This window comes from Mixophyes fleayi, chromosome 9, assembly GCF_038048845.1.
Source record: "Mixophyes fleayi isolate aMixFle1 chromosome 9, aMixFle1.hap1, whole genome shotgun sequence".
NCBI lineage: Eukaryota > Metazoa > Chordata > Amphibia > Anura > Limnodynastidae > Mixophyes > Mixophyes fleayi.
This window is the reverse complement of record NC_134410.1, coordinates 47,982,881-47,999,704: the sequence shown is the minus strand read 5'-3', so window position 1 is coordinate 47,999,704 and position 16,824 is coordinate 47,982,881. Positions and strand designations below refer to the sequence as shown.

At 37.9% G+C, this 16,824-nt stretch overlaps 1 long non-coding RNA gene across 1 annotated transcript; it reads right to left on the bottom strand.

Annotated features, from left to right (window-relative positions):
- Window positions 1–10,457: 10,457 nt before the first annotated feature.
- Window positions 10,458–13,418, bottom strand: LOC142101583 (uncharacterized). The gene is made up of 5 exons (XR_012679054.1): window positions 13,386–13,418; window positions 12,124–12,154; window positions 11,999–12,020; window positions 11,864–11,882; window positions 10,458–10,515 (listed from the first exon to the last, which is right to left on the bottom strand). It is a non-coding gene; the product is annotated as an uncharacterized LOC142101583 (long non-coding RNA).
- Window positions 13,419–16,824: the final 3,406 nt, after the last annotated feature.

The window sequence follows — 16,824 nt, the reverse complement described above, 5'->3', positions numbered from 1 at the left end:
TGCAAGAGGGAGATCTGCCCTTTTAACTGATCAGGAATAAAATTACCTGCTTGTGAACACAAAGCCCCTGTCTGATTGCCCCTGCCTATCTAGTCCTGATTGTTTGGCTTAGTGCAATCTACCTCTCTCCCAGATTGACCACCCTGCTTACCTATCCACTAAGATTGGCGCAGTATTTTATGTACTTATTTGAATTCATGAGTGGAGACCTGTTTTTTCTCTATGTGAAGAACAAATGTTGCTGCATGTGTATGTACATTCTTGTATCATATCTGGGTGATCATCCCTACCACATCAGAATATGTAATAGTCCTTGTAAGGACTATCTATGAGCAATAAAACCTATTCTTCCTACAAATTCCTGCATAATGCCTATTATCTTCTGTAATACTGTGACCTACAGATAAGAGCTGACTCTCTAATCCTGCTATCCTACAGTCCTGATCCAAAGGAAGCGGTCAGGAGGAAACAGCCACAGTCACCAACAAGAAGATGCTGCAATAGCTCTACACAACTCCAGATATAAGTGGTTACAGGTGATGGTGATGAAACCTGGTGGTGGCAGCAATTAATCTACTGTAACTAGTGTGCTGTTGGTGGGTGTCTGGTGGCTGAGTTACACCAGTAGGAGCAAACAGTAACTGCAGCTTACTAATGGTAAAAGGGAACCACAAGAGGAACTTCCTCATCCTGCTGCTCCTTAACATTCATTGCTTCCACCTTTTTCTCCTCTATCTCCACATCCACCACTGAAAAGCATTTATTATTACTGTACATGAAAGCATACATTATTTTTGTTTCTCTGAAAGTCTCAAAACAATAGAAAAAAGATGATCCTAAATTGATTGGTTGTAGGGCAGAAGGGAACATTTCCTAGTAATTACTTACTTTACAGCGGATGTACCGCGACAGTCGTCTTAGGTATCTGTAAACAAAACACATATGTTGATACATGAAGGACGATTTTGTTTTGCACCATTTAGAAACTTTTCTATAGACTTCACAGTTATCACTCTGCGGAAAAGGTACTTTTCTGTGTAAATGTACTGCATGTGCATTTGATTTATAAATAGTTAATGTAGTAGAAAAAGATGTCACATGTGTGACTTGCAGAATTTACTCTGCCCACAGCTCTGATTTACAATGTAGAGAACCCGAAGGGGAAACATTATATTAGTTTGATAATTAAAACTTTAAACATTTCCTGTAACATATACACAAATACTATAACTCATTGTCCCCAACCACTCTACCCCTATAATATATTTCCCACCAGCAACTGTAGCCACCTCTGTTATTAATTTCCAACCACCATCACCCCCTCACTTTTAATTGAATTCTCTGCTGATCTCTTCGTATTTCATCATCATCATCATCATTTATTTATAAAGCGCCAACATATTCCATAGCGCTTTACAATTGGGGACAAACATAATAAACAAACTGGGTAAAACAGACAAAGAGGTGAGAAGGCCCTGCTCGCAAGCTTACAATCTATGGGACAATGGGAGATTGACACATGAGGTTAAGTCTACATTTTGCGTTTTGGCCCAGCCAGACTGCAAAGGTAAAGGTGACTCATAAGCTAAGTGAACCCGTCACACAACAATGTTGGTCAGGGGGTAGTTGTCTTGTATTTAATTATTTCTCTGTCCCGCTCCTATGTAATTCTTTGACCATCTCCCTGGTAATTCATATTCCTCCCCCAATTCATTCTCTCTCCCTTGTAATTAATTTTCCCTCTCCCCCTGTAATCCATTCTCGTTCCTGCCATATAATTGATTCACACCATGATACTTCTCCAGATCATTGATAGGTTATGAATGTGAATAGCGCAGTGATGATGTCACCAGAGCTCTTTGCTCACTGCGAATTAGTGATGCCAGTGGTCATGATGGTGTCTAATACCAGGGACATCCCATCCCATACTAATTGTCTGTTTATGAAGTAAGATGTAGAAGGTGAGGGAAGAATGATTCTGAGGGTGGAAGGTGTGTCCGTCCACAATTATACATGACATTAGTGGACAGTATCCAAACCACAGCAAGAGATTACTGTATATGGCTATCCACAGCCCCTCAACACACTCAGACATAACCAACTATCTAGCAGCTCTGAAACTTCCAGCTCTTAGTCCAGTCCAAGCCCACATGTTACTTGGACCTAATAAAAGTGAATAAATACTATTGGTAAAGACAACAGTACCCCATCGGGTATCAGCCATGGGCTTGATAGGTTCACCTTGAAATACTACATTTTATTACAGAAACAACTACTTTCACTAATGGTCAATCTTTCAAAAACCTGTGGACCTCAATGAGTACCAGACATTAGCAAAAGTACACAAACAATATCCTAATTACACAATTATTAAACACCATAGACCAGGACTTGGCAACCTTTTTCTATCAGTGTGCCAGAAAAAATATTTTCAAGCCCAGGAGTGCCAGTTGTATGTGTGTGTGTGTGTGTGTGTGTGTGTGTGTGTGTGTGTGTGTATATGTGTGTATGTGTATATATATACATATATACATATATATATATATATATATATATATATATATATATATATATATATACATATATATATATATATATATATATATATATATATATATATATATTTCTTATTTAATCATGCTTATATCATGGTAATGCTAATAGTAAAGAGACCAACAAATCATGTTATGCAGCATAGATGTGCCCCCAGTTTATATTGTGCCACAAAGTTGTGCCTCAAGTTATATTATGCCTCTTACTTACTCTCTGGAGACTCAGCACGCACATCCACACATCATTCGTTCCACAAGGGAACCATGGAGCTGCTTCATTAAAACAGCTGAAGATCAAGATGGAACTGTTGCATTTCGGCTGTCTTTGGCTGCTTTAGTAAGGCAGCTGTAGAGCTCCAGAGTGCCAGAATGAAGTGTTCCAAGTGCCCCATCTGGCACGCGTGCCGGGGGTTGCCTACCCCTGCCATAGACCTTATACTATTTAAGTGGGGACAAGAACTGCCCCATGAAGATGGAGGGGAATATCAAAGTAGTTTTCCCCATGACAGTGGAGGTGCTCACATGTAGTGTAACACACATACATTAGCTTAAGTATACATACCAAATTATTTCAGGGGGGGTGTTAACTGCCTGATTTACTGAACAAATGTAAGAATAAACAATATACTTTGCCTTATAAATGAAACCTCTTGCTCTTTCTCATGTTTTCTATACTGTATTTTTCAAGGCACAGTAAACATTGCATTGTTCACTTGCAGTGATAACACTGCTGCCTATGGATGTGTTTAAAGAAGACTTCACAAATGAAAAGCCTTTATTATTATTATTACACATGAAAGCATATAATAGTTTGATAGATGCTAAGGCAGAAAAGACTATCCTGGTAATGAGTTACTTACTCCAGCACTCTTAGCAAGGCAGCAACGAGTCTATTTGTCCGGAATATTGGTCGTCTGCAAGCAAACAAAACACATATGTTGATACATGAAGGCAGGGTTTTGCTTTTACACCAATTTGTAAGGTTTTTATGGAACTGCAGTATTCTCACTCAGAAGAAAAGGTACTTCTGTGTGTAAGTGTATTGTGTATGTGTTTGAATGTTAATAGTTGATGAAGTAGAAATAGTGGCCACATAGGTGCTTTGTAGAATCTACTCTTCCCATGATGTATAATGTACAGCACATGAAAGAGGAACTTTACATTGTGATTATCAGGGAAAATTATTATTTTGTGCAACTTTTTGTACAATTTTGCTATGTGCTCATAATTAATATGTGAGAAAGGAAAGTTGGTTTTAATGGAATTTAATCGGCTGCCGTGAGCTTTACTCTCTAAATGATTGGCTGGTAGTTATTATTATTTCCTATTTACAGAATAATGTGTGGACATGTTACACAGCTCTTTACTGAGAATGTTTCCTCATTTGCACTAGTGTCCTCCCAAGTGGAGCTTATAGAGTAAACTTTCTACCACGTAAACACACCATTTTGCCCAAAGCTAATTAACCTACCATTATATTTTGGACTGAGAGAGGAAATAGGAGCACACAAAGGACTCCCACAGAAACATGAGGAGAACCTGCAAACTCCACACAGATAGTGCTCTGATTAGAATTAAACTCATGCCCCCAGTTCAGTGAGACACCTGTGCTAAGCTTTGTGCTGACCTCTATTGTATTGAAGTGGTTATTAGATTGCAAATATTGCAGCACTTTCAGTTTACTAGTAGTGCCTTCTGATTTAGAGAGGGCTCACCAAGGCCTGATTTTCAGAATTTTGGGACTGTCCCGATAAAATCAGAATAATTGGGGGGAGGGGGTAAGATCTTGTAAAAACAATGGTTGTGGATAGATGAAATAGGTAACTCCAGCCATGAGAGCATCATATAATTATAAGAAAGCCCCAAGATCTATGTTTTGTTGCATAGTTCACGCTGACTTTAACAACAGTGGAAGAGATATAGTGGGTGCAGGGGTGTGGGCGCTACAGGGGTCAGAGGCGCGGCAATGGAAAGTCGCTCCCCCCTCTGAGGTGCCAGCACCCCAATCCACAAGACCCCTGTGTGTGTATGTATTTGTGGTAGGAAATATTGATTGTAATCACCACTGGGACAGAACTGATCTGAATGATTAAATCATCTCTGTAAAATACTGCATAATATCTAAGCACTATATAGATAATGGTAAATATATAATAAATCAATTAATTCATGTAGTCTGTTGTATGTTTACTCGACATGAAATGTTAAATTATTAAGATGCAATAATGCAATTACCTGTCCTCTGGGCTGTCCTCTGAAAAACAAAATGTTTAGAATAAGTTAATAGCCATGTATAAACCAAAACTGATTTAGTAATGTTAGTGTAACAGCAGCAAACCACATTAGCACATAAACACGTACCTTTGACTTCAATACTGATATCGCTCTGAAAGTAAAAGAAAATTGGGTAAGTAGAGAACAAACATAAACCCTTAAACACATGAAATACACTTCACTATTTTCATGTGTTTTGCTGATAAATGACTTACAGCGGTTACACGTTCTTCCACATCACTAGAAACAGAAAATACAGAATGTTAGAACAAACAGAAGTCACATCACATATATGGTAACTTATAGTTGTTAGTGCTGTTTGGCTGCATTGGGTTTGTAACAACTGCAGCTCTGTAATCAATGGGAAAGAGGAGATTGGCATTGCTGCACCATTTGTAGTAATGGTCATTCATATCAATCTAATTTTATCCAGTCAAACAGTAATGATCAAGTTCATAAACAAGGTGGACTGCAAGTAACAATTAATGTATATGCAAACTGTGGCAAAGAGGCTTATTTGCCACACCTCTCCTATAGGGAAACATATAAAAACCCAGCTAGTCTGCAGGAGCAGGCTTCAGACAGGGTTAAATTCCCTCTGGGTACTTGTTCTACCACACACACAGGTGTACCACATTGGTGTATTAATTGGTTTGTTGTGTTGTTACTCGTTTGTAGTGCTAGTATGGAAGATAAAAACACTTTTTGAATTTCTGGGCGGGCCCACCAATGCCAGCTAGTGGCCGGATAGTAGTGAGGGAACTACTGTTTAGCCAGATGTAGGGTTGTGGGAGAACTGTGATGCTTTTCTGGAAATGTCTGTTGTAACCACCGATTAAACTGTTCAAGCCATCCTGACAACTGCCAATAAGCAGGAAATGATTCAACCAAGTTGTGTGATACTCCAGTGACTGCTGTGCTTTAACACAAAACCAATGTACAGTTGTTGCAAAAACAATATACAGAACAGATAAATCTGCAATAGACAATATAACTAAAAGTACATTATGGGGGTATTCAATTGTTCCTCCGGGCGCCGCCAGAACGAGCGCGTTAAAACTATTACCGTTTATACGGTAATATTGCGCGTAATTACCGTTCATACAGTAATTTACTCGCTCAATTTCAGCTCGCTGCTCAGGGAGCTGCAAGCTGAAATTGAGCGCGTAATTACCGTATAAACGTTAATAGTTTTAACGCGCTCGTTCCGGCGGCGCCCGGAGGAACAATTAAATACCCCCCTTAGACTTTAGAAAAAATTCAGCAAATGTTTACAGGGGACGGGGCCATGGTAACAAGACTGCGTCACCACGGCACCTCCCCAATTGTCACCTGACATACTACCCGGGATCTCCCAGAGGGGAGATTGTAAAAGTTGGAAACTATGCTTTTGTCTAAGCATCACATTAGGACATGGCACATCCAATAACCCAGTAGCTTAATCATCCTCTAAGGAGGAATAATATGTTATAATGCCAAGAAAATGATCTATTTATGGTACATACGTGTCTGCAGTTTTGCTGTTACCACTTGTAAAGTCGACTCTGTTAGACAACAGTAAAAATAAAATTAAAAAATCTTAAAAACGTAAAAAAAATGTTAAATGGTCTTTCGAACTTCTAAATAATTTAGTTTTCTTGTATAACTTTCAGTAACATTTACTATATACATTGTTTATTTTTCTGTCTTTAGTCTGTATTTTTGAGCCATATTTTTATATCATTCAGCAGAGTTGTTTGTTTTTGTTGCCCTGGGATACAATAAAAAAATGGGTTTTGGATACAACTGTATCTAATGTAAAGAGCAAAGCAGAGCAGTGTTGAAGAGCTATAGTGGGTGCAGGGGTGTGGGCGCTACAGGGGTCAGAGGCGTGGCAATGGCAAGTCGCTCCCCCCTCTGAGGTGCCAGCACCCCAATCCACAAGACCCCTGTGTGTGTATGTTTTTGTGGTAGGAAATATTGATTGTAAGCTCCACTGGGGCGGGACTGATCTGAATGATTAAATCTTCTCTGTAAAACGCTGGATAATATCTAAGCACCATATAGATAATGGTAAATAAATAAATAATAAATCAATTAATTCATGTAGTGTGTTGTAAGTTTTCTAGACATGAAATGTTAAATTATTAAGATGCAATAATGCAATTACCTGTCCTCTGGGCTGTCCTCTGAAAAACAAAATGTTTAGAATAAGTTAATAGCCATGTATAAACCAAAACTGATTTAGTAATGTTAGTGTAACAGCAGCAAACCACATTAGCACATAAACACGTACCTTTGACTTCAATACTGATATCGCTCTGAAAGTAAAAGAAAATTGGGTAAGTAGAGAACAAACATAAACCCTTAAACACATGAAATACACTTCACTATTTTCATGTGTTTTGCTGATAAATGACTTACAGCGGTTACACGTTCTTCCACATCACTAGAAACAGAAAATACAGAATGTTAGAACAAACAGAAGTCACATCACATATATGGTAACTTATAGTTGTTAGTGCTGTTTGGCTGCATTGGGTTTGTAACAACTGCAGCTCTGTAATCAATGGGAAAGAGGAGATTGGCATTGCTGCACCATTTGTAGTAATGGTCATTCATATCAATCTAATTTTATCCAGTCAAACAGTAATGATCAAGTTCATAAACAAGGTGGACTGCAAGTAACAATTAATGTATATGCAAACTGTGGCAAAGAGGCTTATTTGCCACACCTCTCCTATAGGGAAACATATAAAAACCCAGCTAGTCTGCAGGAGCAGGCTTCAGACAGGGTTAAATTCCCTCTGGGTACTTGTTCTACCACACACACAGGTGTACCACATTGGTGTATTAATTGGTTTGTTGTGTTGTTACTCGTTTGTAGTGCTAGTATGGAAGATAAAAACACTTTTTGAATTTCTGGGCGGGCCCACCAATGCCAGCTAGTGGCCGGATAGTAGTGAGGGAACTACTGTTTAGCCAGATGTAGGGTTGTGGGAGAACTGTGATGCTTTTCTGGAAATGTCTGTTGTAACCACCGATTAAACTGTTCAAGCCATCCTGACAACTGCCAATAAGCAGGAAATGATTCAACCAAGTTGTGTGATACTCCAGTGACTGCTGTGCTTTAACACAAAACCAATGTACAGTTGTTGCAAAAACAATATACAGAACAGATAAATCTGCAATAGACAATATAACTAAAAGTACATTATGGGGGTATTCAATTGTTCCTCCGGGCGCCGCCAGAACGAGCGCGTTAAAACTATTACCGTTTATACGGTAATATTGCGCGTAATTACCGTTCATACAGTAATTTACTCGCTCAATTTCAGCTCGCTGCTCAGGGAGCTGCAAGCTGAAATTGAGCGCGTAATTACCGTATAAACGTTAATAGTTTTAACGCGCTCGTTCCGGCGGCGCCCGGAGGAACAATTAAATACCCCCCTTAGACTTTAGAAAAAATTCAGCAAATGTTTACAGGGGACGGGGCCATGGTAACAAGACTGCGTCACCACGGCACCTCCCCAATTGTCACCTGACATACTACCCGGGATCTCCCAGAGGGGAGATTGTAAAAGTTGGAAACTATGCTTTTGTCTAAGCATCACATTAGGACATGGCACATCCAATAACCCAGTAGCTTAATCATCCTCTAAGGAGGAATAATATGTTATAATGCCAAGAAAATGATCTATTTATGGTACATACGTGTCTGCAGTTTTGCTGTTACCACTTGTAAAGTCGACTCTGTTAGACAACAGTAAAAATAAAATTAAAAAATCTTAAAAACGTAAAAAAAATGTTAAATGGTCTTTCGAACTTCTAAATAATTTAGTTTTCTTGTATAACTTTCAGTAACATTTACTATATACATTGTTTATTTTTCTGTCTTTAGTCTGTATTTTTGAGCCATATTTTTATATCATTCAGCAGAGTTGTTTGTTTTTGTTGCCCTGGGATACAATAAAAAAATGGGTTTTGGATACAACTGTATCTAATGTAAAGAGCAAAGCAGAGCAGTGTTGAAGAGCTATAGTGGGTGCAGGGGTGTGGGCGCTACAGGGGTCAGAGGCGTGGCAATGGCAAGTCGCTCCCCCCTCTGAGGTGCCAGCACCCCAATCCACAAGACCCCTGTGTGTGTATGTTTTTGTGGTAGGAAATATTGATTGTAAGCTCCACTGGGGCGGGACTGATCTGAATGATTAAATCTTCTCTGTAAAACGCTGGATAATATCTAAGCACCATATAGATAATGGTAAATAAATAAATAATAAATCAATTAATTCATGTAGTTTGTTGTAAGTTTTCTAGACATGAAATGTTAAATTATTAAGATGCAATAATGCAATTACCTGTCCTCTGGGCTGTCCTCTGAAAAACAAAATGTTTAGAATAAGTTAATAGCCATGTATAAACCAAAACTGATTTAGTAATGTTAGTGTAACAGCAGCAAACCACATTAGCACATAAACACGTACCTTTGACTTCAATACTGATATCGCTCTGAAAGTAAAAGAAAAATGGTTAAGTAGAGAACAAACATAAATATTTAAACACATAAAATACATTTCACCATTTCCATGTATTTTGTTGTTAAATAACTTACAGAGGTTACACCTTCTTCCACATCACTAGAAACAGAACATACAGAATGTTAGAACGTACAGAAGTCACATCATATATATGGTAACTTATAGTTGTTAGTGCTGTTTAACTGCATTGGGTTTGTAACAACTGCAGCACTATAATCAATGGGAAAGAAGAGATTGGCATTGCTGCACCATTTGTAGTAATGGTCATTCCAATCAATCTAATTTTATCCAGTCAAACAGTAATGATCAAGTTCATAAACAAGGTGGACTGCAAGTAACAATTAATGTATATGCAAACTGTGGCAAAGAGGCTTATTTGCCACACCTCTCCTATAGGGAAACAGATGAAAACCCAGCTAGTCTGCAGGAGCAGGCTTCAGACAGGGTTAAATTCCCTCTAGGTACTTGTTCTACCACACACACACACAGGTGTACCACATTTGTGTATTAATTGGTTTGTTGTGTTGTTACTCGTTTATAGTGCTACTATGGAAGATAAAAACATTTTTTGAATTTCTGGGCGGGCCCACCAATGCCAGCTAGTGACCGGATAGTAGTGAGGGAACTACTGTTTAGCCAGATGTAGGGTTGTTGGAGAATTGAGATGCTTTTCTGGAAATGTCTGTTGTAACCACCGCTGAAACTGTTCAAGCCATCCTGACAACTGCCAATAAGCAGGAAATGATTCAACCAAGTTGTGTGATACTCCAGTGACTGTTGTGCTTTAACACAAAACCAATGTACAGTTGTTGCAAAAACAATACACAGAACAGATAAATCTGCAATAGACAATATAACTAAAAGTACATTTAGACTTTAGAAAAAATTCAGCAAATGTTTACAGGGGACGGGGCCATGGTAACAAGATTGTGTCACCACGCCACCTCCCCAATTGTCACCTGACATCACCCCCCGGGATCTCCCAGAGGGGAGACTGGAAAAGTTGACAACTATGCTTTTGTCTGAGCATCACATTAGGACATGGCACATCCAATAACCCTGTATCTGGATCATCCTGTAAGGAGGAATAATATGTTACAATGCCAAGAAAACTATCTATTTATGGTACATACGTGTCTGCAGATTTTTTGTCATGAATTGTAAAGTCGACTCTGTTAGACAAAAGTAAAAAATTTTTACAATTTTTTAAAATGTAAAAAAAATGTTAAAGGAGCTTTCCAACTTCTAATTACTTTAGGTTGCTTGCATAACTTTCAGCAACATTTACTATATACATTGTTTATTTTTCTGTCCTTAGTCTGTACCTTTGAGCCATATCTTTATATCATTCAGCAGAGTTGTTTGTTTTTGTTTCCCTTGGATACAATAAAAACTGTGTTTTGGATACAACTGTATCTAATGTAAATAGTAAAGCAGAGCAGTATTGTATACTTGAGCTACAAAACGAAACACTGTGGAAATGATTCATGTCTACTTACAGCAGGTAAGTAGACATCAAAGCAGGATCTTGAAGCAGTCAAGCTCAAATAGTCCTAATAAGGACAGTTGCACGCCAGTTGGTGGTACAAGTGATGTTTCCAGAAGTGTACAGATGGAATGGATACAGTACATGGTCAAACAGGTCTGTTTTTAGACAGATTTAGACACAGCCTGGAAGGAGGTAAACTAGTAACCTTTTACGACAAGGCACCAAAGCGTTTGATATATTACATCAGATATTTACCATACGGATGTGATATAGCCTCCAAACATGGAGTTTACGCGATTTTAAGTTTTAACAATTTTACATCAATCTGTGATATCCTCAATCACTTGCTGCTTGTATTATTCAGTCAGGCTCTAAGATGCAGGATGAAGGCCACACAGCAAGGTAAGGTGGCAGCCCCCTGCTATGTATACAGGCTAACCAAATAATGGTCACTTCACATGAAAATAATTAATTAGCATGAGGCTTCCATTAGAAAAGTTACCAAAATCCAATTTCCTCCCCTGTCATACTGCTTCATAAACCAATACATGTAAAATACAGAAATACAAGACAATATAACAAATCATTACATCTGCAATGATATAAATTGGCGCCTGTGCCACTAATTGAAATAAATTTCTATAATGAATTATTTCTACGTGATCCAGCCACAGTTCTCCTTTTTTGTCTTACTTTCCTTAATTATTCAGGCCCTACATTGTTATCATACTGTGCAGGGGAAATACTGCAGAGCACACATACTACATAGTTCCTCATGTTGTCTCTGTATAGGACATTCGGTCAATGGCTAGACATTTATTTGTTCGAATATCCAATTGTAGACAGTATTATTAGGTCGACAATTTGAATGATGGCAGTCTTATAAAATGTCATCCAATATAAAAGATACAAACAATAGAGTACACCATTATTTTGTCAGAAAAAATCAACTAGTGTAAGAATATGCTAATATTAATGTGGTTTTCCCATATATGGAATGTCCAAGTAGTAAAATATAATAACATAATTACCGGTTTTCAGGTCTTGCCTCTGAAAAACAAAATGAATAATTTAGAATATGTTTACTGAAAACATTTCTATAAAATCAATGTGATTTAGTAATGTTACTGACATAAATTAGTGTAACACACCCTAACAGAACGTACCTTTTACAAATATGGTTCTCACCTATAAAAGTAAGAAAAAATGGGTAAGTACAGAATGAACAAAAATACTTAAACATGTAAACTACCTTTCACCATTCCCGTATGCTATATGTTAAATAACTTACATGAGGCACTTCATCGATTTTTGGCATTACACTACAAATAAAAAATGCAGAATGTTATCACATACAGAAAGTCACAGCACATATATGGATGACCTTATGGGTTTTGGCCCTATGTGGCTGCATTGGATGTTCGTGGTAAGGGGGGTTTATTATAATTGCAGCATTCCAAACGGTAAGGATATACATTGCTATAGAGTAGGATGTTCTTTGCATCAGTAATCAGTTTAAAAATGGCCAAGCACATCAAACAGGAAACATATGTCGGGAGAAGTGGCCAACCAGTATGGGAAAAGGGGTTCTGGTACTTGGATAGTTATAGGTATAAATGTCTGAGATGTTGTGCGTTTATGAGGAACACGTGGGCATTGTAAGGTAAAAATTAGGTTGGTGAATAAGTAGGTTACTCACGGACAAGTTACATATCAATGCAAGATGGGAAAAGGATGGAAATGGATAATAGCATATAAAGGAGAAGCACATTTCTTTTCGGTACTAACCAGTATCACATATCACATTATTACAACTAAACCATACAATACAGAAATGATCAGTTACCAATAAAGCAATTACAAGCAATATAGTTGAGATAAACAATCCATAACTACTGTTAAACATTTAATAGACCTCTGTGCAGGGTGGAACATCAATGAGATGTCTACATCTGGGGATTCACCACTAATTGCCACTGATGTGTTGGCACAAGAAAGAGATCTTGTGTTAAATATGTTAATCACGACTAACATAAAATACTACAAACTGTACAGTAGGCCCACCAAAATGCCCCTCCTGACATGGTATAGATTGATATTTAATATTTGCAGCAATTGTCTTACACCCATGGTCCTCACTTTTGCCCATACTTGCCTCCTCTCCTGAAAGGCCCCGGAGGTTCCAGATTTTAAGGGAGTCCTGGACTCTTTAAGAGCACACTCCCTCCCGGATCCTGTGCAGAGGCGGGGCTTTTGCCGCTATTATCATCATTATGCCCCGCCACTGATGAGCAATTGCTGCAAATAGCGGCATTGTATGACAGGGGACGGGGCCATGGTAACAAGATTGTGTCACCACGCCACCTCCCCAATTGTCACCTGACATCACCCCCCGGGATCTCCCAGAGGGGAGACTGGAAAAGTTGACAACTATGCTTTTGTCTGAGCATCACATTAGGACATGGCACATACAATAACCCTGTATCTGGATCATTCTGTAAGGAGGAATAATATGTTACAATGCCAAGAAAACTATCTATTTATGGTACATACGTGTCTGCAGATTTTTTGTCATGAATTGTAAAGTCGACTCTGTTAGACAAAAGTAAAAATTTTTTACAATTTTTTAAAACGTAAAGAAAATGTTAAAGGAGCTTTCCAACTTCTAATTACTTTAGGTTGCTTGCATAACTTTCAGCAACATTTACTATATACATTGTTTATTTTTCTGTCCTTAGTCTGTACCTTTGAGCCATATCTTTATATCATTCAGCAGAGTTGTTTGTTTTTGTTTCCCTTGGATACAATAAAAACTGTGTTTTGGATTCAACTGTATCTACTGTAAATAGTAAAGCAGAGCAGTATTGTATACTAGAGCTACAAAACGAAACACTGTGGGAATGATTCATGTCTACTTACAGCAGGTAAGTAGACATCAAAGCAGGATCTTGAAGCAGTCAAGCTCAAATAGTCCTAATAAGGACAGTTGCACGCCAGTTGGTGGTACAAGTGATGTTTCCAGAAGTGTACAGATGGAATGGATACAGTACATGGTCAAACAGGTCTGTTTTTAGACAGATTTAGACACAGCCTGGAAGGAGGTAAACTAGTAACCTTTTTCGACAAGGCACCAAAGCGTCTGATATATTACATCAGATATTTACCATACGGATGTGATATAGCCTCCAAACATGGAGTTTACGCGATTTTAAGTTTTAACAATTTCACATCAATCTGTGATATCCTCAATCACTTGCTGCTTGTATTATTCAGTCAGGCTCTAAGATGCAGGATGAAGGCCACACAGCAAGGTAAGGTGGCAGCCCCCTGCTATGTATACAGGCTAACCAAGTGTTGGTCACTTCACATGAAAATAATTAATTAGCATGAGGCTTCCATTAGAAAAGTTACCAAAATCCAATTTCCTCCCCTGTCATACTGCTTCATAAACCAATACATGTAAAAAACAGAAATACAAGACAATATAACAAATTATTAAATCTGCAATGATATAAATTGGCGCCTGTACCACTAATTGAAATACATTTCTATAATGAATTATTTCTACGTGATCCAGCCACAGTTCTCCTTTTTTGTCTTACTTTCCTTAATTAATCAGGCCCTACATTGTGATCATACTGTGCAGGGGAAATACTGCAGAGCACACATACTACATAGTTCCTCATGTTGTCTCTGTGTAGGACATTCGGTCAATGGCTAGACATTTATTTGTTCGAAAATTCAATTGTAGACAGTATTATTAGGTCAACAATTTGAATGATGGCAGTCTTATAAAATGTCATCCAATATAAAAGATACAAACAATAGAGTACACCATTATTTTGTCAGAAAAAATCAACTAGTGTAAGAATATGCTAATGTTAATGTGGTTTTCCCATATATGGAATGTCCAAGTAGTAAAATATAATAACATAATTACCGGTTTTCAGGTCTTGCCTCTGAAAAACAAAATGAATAATTTAGAATATGTTTACTGAAAACATTTGTATAAAATCAATGTGATTAATAATGTTACTGACATAAACTAGTGTAACACACCCTATCAGAACGTACCTTTTACAAATATGGTTCTCACCTATAAAAGTAAGAAAAAATGGGTAAGTACAGAATGAACATAAATACTTAAACATGTAAACTACCTTTCACCATTCCCGTATGTTATATGTTACATAACTTACATGAGACACTTCATCGATTTTTGGCATTACACTACAAATAAAAAATGCAGAATGTTATCACATACAGAAAGTCACAGCACATATATGGATGACCTTATGGGTTTTGGCCCTATGTGGCTGCATTGGGTGTTCGTGGTAAGTGGGGTTTATTATAATTGCAGCATTCCAAACGGTAAGGATGTACATTGCTATAGAGTAGGATGTTCTTTGTATAAGTAATCAGTTTAAAAATGGCCAAGCACATCAAACAGGAAACATATGTCAGGAGAAGTGGCCAAGCAGTATGGGAAAAGGGGTTATGGTACTCGGATAGTTATAGGTATAAATATCTGAGATGTTGTGGGTTTATGAGGAACACGTGTGCATTGGAAGGTAAAAATTAGGTTGGTGAATAAGTAGGTTACTAACGGACAAGTTACATATCAATGCAAGATGGGAAAAGGATGAAAATGGAAAATAGCATATAAAGGAGAAGCACATTTCTTTTCGGTATTAACCAGTATCACATATCACATTATTACAACTAATTAATACAATACAGAAATTATCAGTAACCAAAAAAGCAATTACAAGCAATATAGTTGAGATAAACAATCCATAACTACTGTTAAAATTTAATAGACATCTGTGCAGGGTGGAACATCAATGAGATGTCTACATCTGGGGATTCACCACTAATTGCCACTGATGTGTTGGCACAAGAAAGAGATCTTGTGTTAAATATGTTAATCACGACTAACATAATATACTACAAACTGTACAGTAGGCCCACCAAAATGCCCCTCCTGACATGGTATAGATTGATATTTAATATTTGCAGCAATTGTCTTACACCCATGGTCCTCACTTTTGCCCATACTTGGATTCTCTCCTGAAAGGCCCCGGAGGTTCCAGATTTTAAGGGAGTCCTGGACTATTTAAGAGCACACTCCCTCCCGGATCCTGTGCAGAGGCGGGGCTTTTGCCGCTATTATCATCATTATGCCCCGCCCCTGATGAGCAATTGCTGCAAATAGCGGCATTGTATGACAGGGGACGGGGCCATGGTAACAAGATTGTGTCACCACGCCACCTCCCCAATTGTCATCTGACATCACCCCCCGGGATCTCCCAGAGGGGAGACTGGAAAAGTTGACAACTATGCTTTTGTCTGAGCATCACATTAGGACATGGCACATACAATAACCCTGTATCTGGATCATTCTGTAAGGAGGAATAATATGTTACAATGCCAAGAAAACTATCTATTTATGGTACATACGTGTCTGCAGATTTTTTGTCATGAATTGTAAAGTCGACTCTGTTAGACAAAAGTAAAAATTTTTTACAATTTTTTAAAACGTAAAGAAAATGTTAAAGGAGCTTTCCAACTTCTAATTACTTTAGGTTGCTTGCATAACTTTCAGCAACATTTACTATATACATTGTTTATTTTTCTGTCCTTAGTCTGTACCTTTGAGCCATATCTTTATATCATTCAGCAGAGTTGTTTGTTTTTGTTTCCCTTGGATACAATAAAAACTGTGTTTTGGATACAACTGTATCTAATGTAAATAGTAAAGCAGAGCAGTATTGTATACTTGAGCTACAAAACGAAACACTGTGGGAATGATTCATGTCTACTTACAGCAGGTAAGTAGACATCAAAGCAGGATCTTGAAGCAGTCAAGCTCAAATAGTCCTAATAAGGACAGTTGCATGCCAGTTGGTGGTACAAGTGATGTTTCCAGAAGTGTACAGATGGAATGAATACAGTACATGGTCAAACAGGTCTGTTTTTAGACAGATTTAGA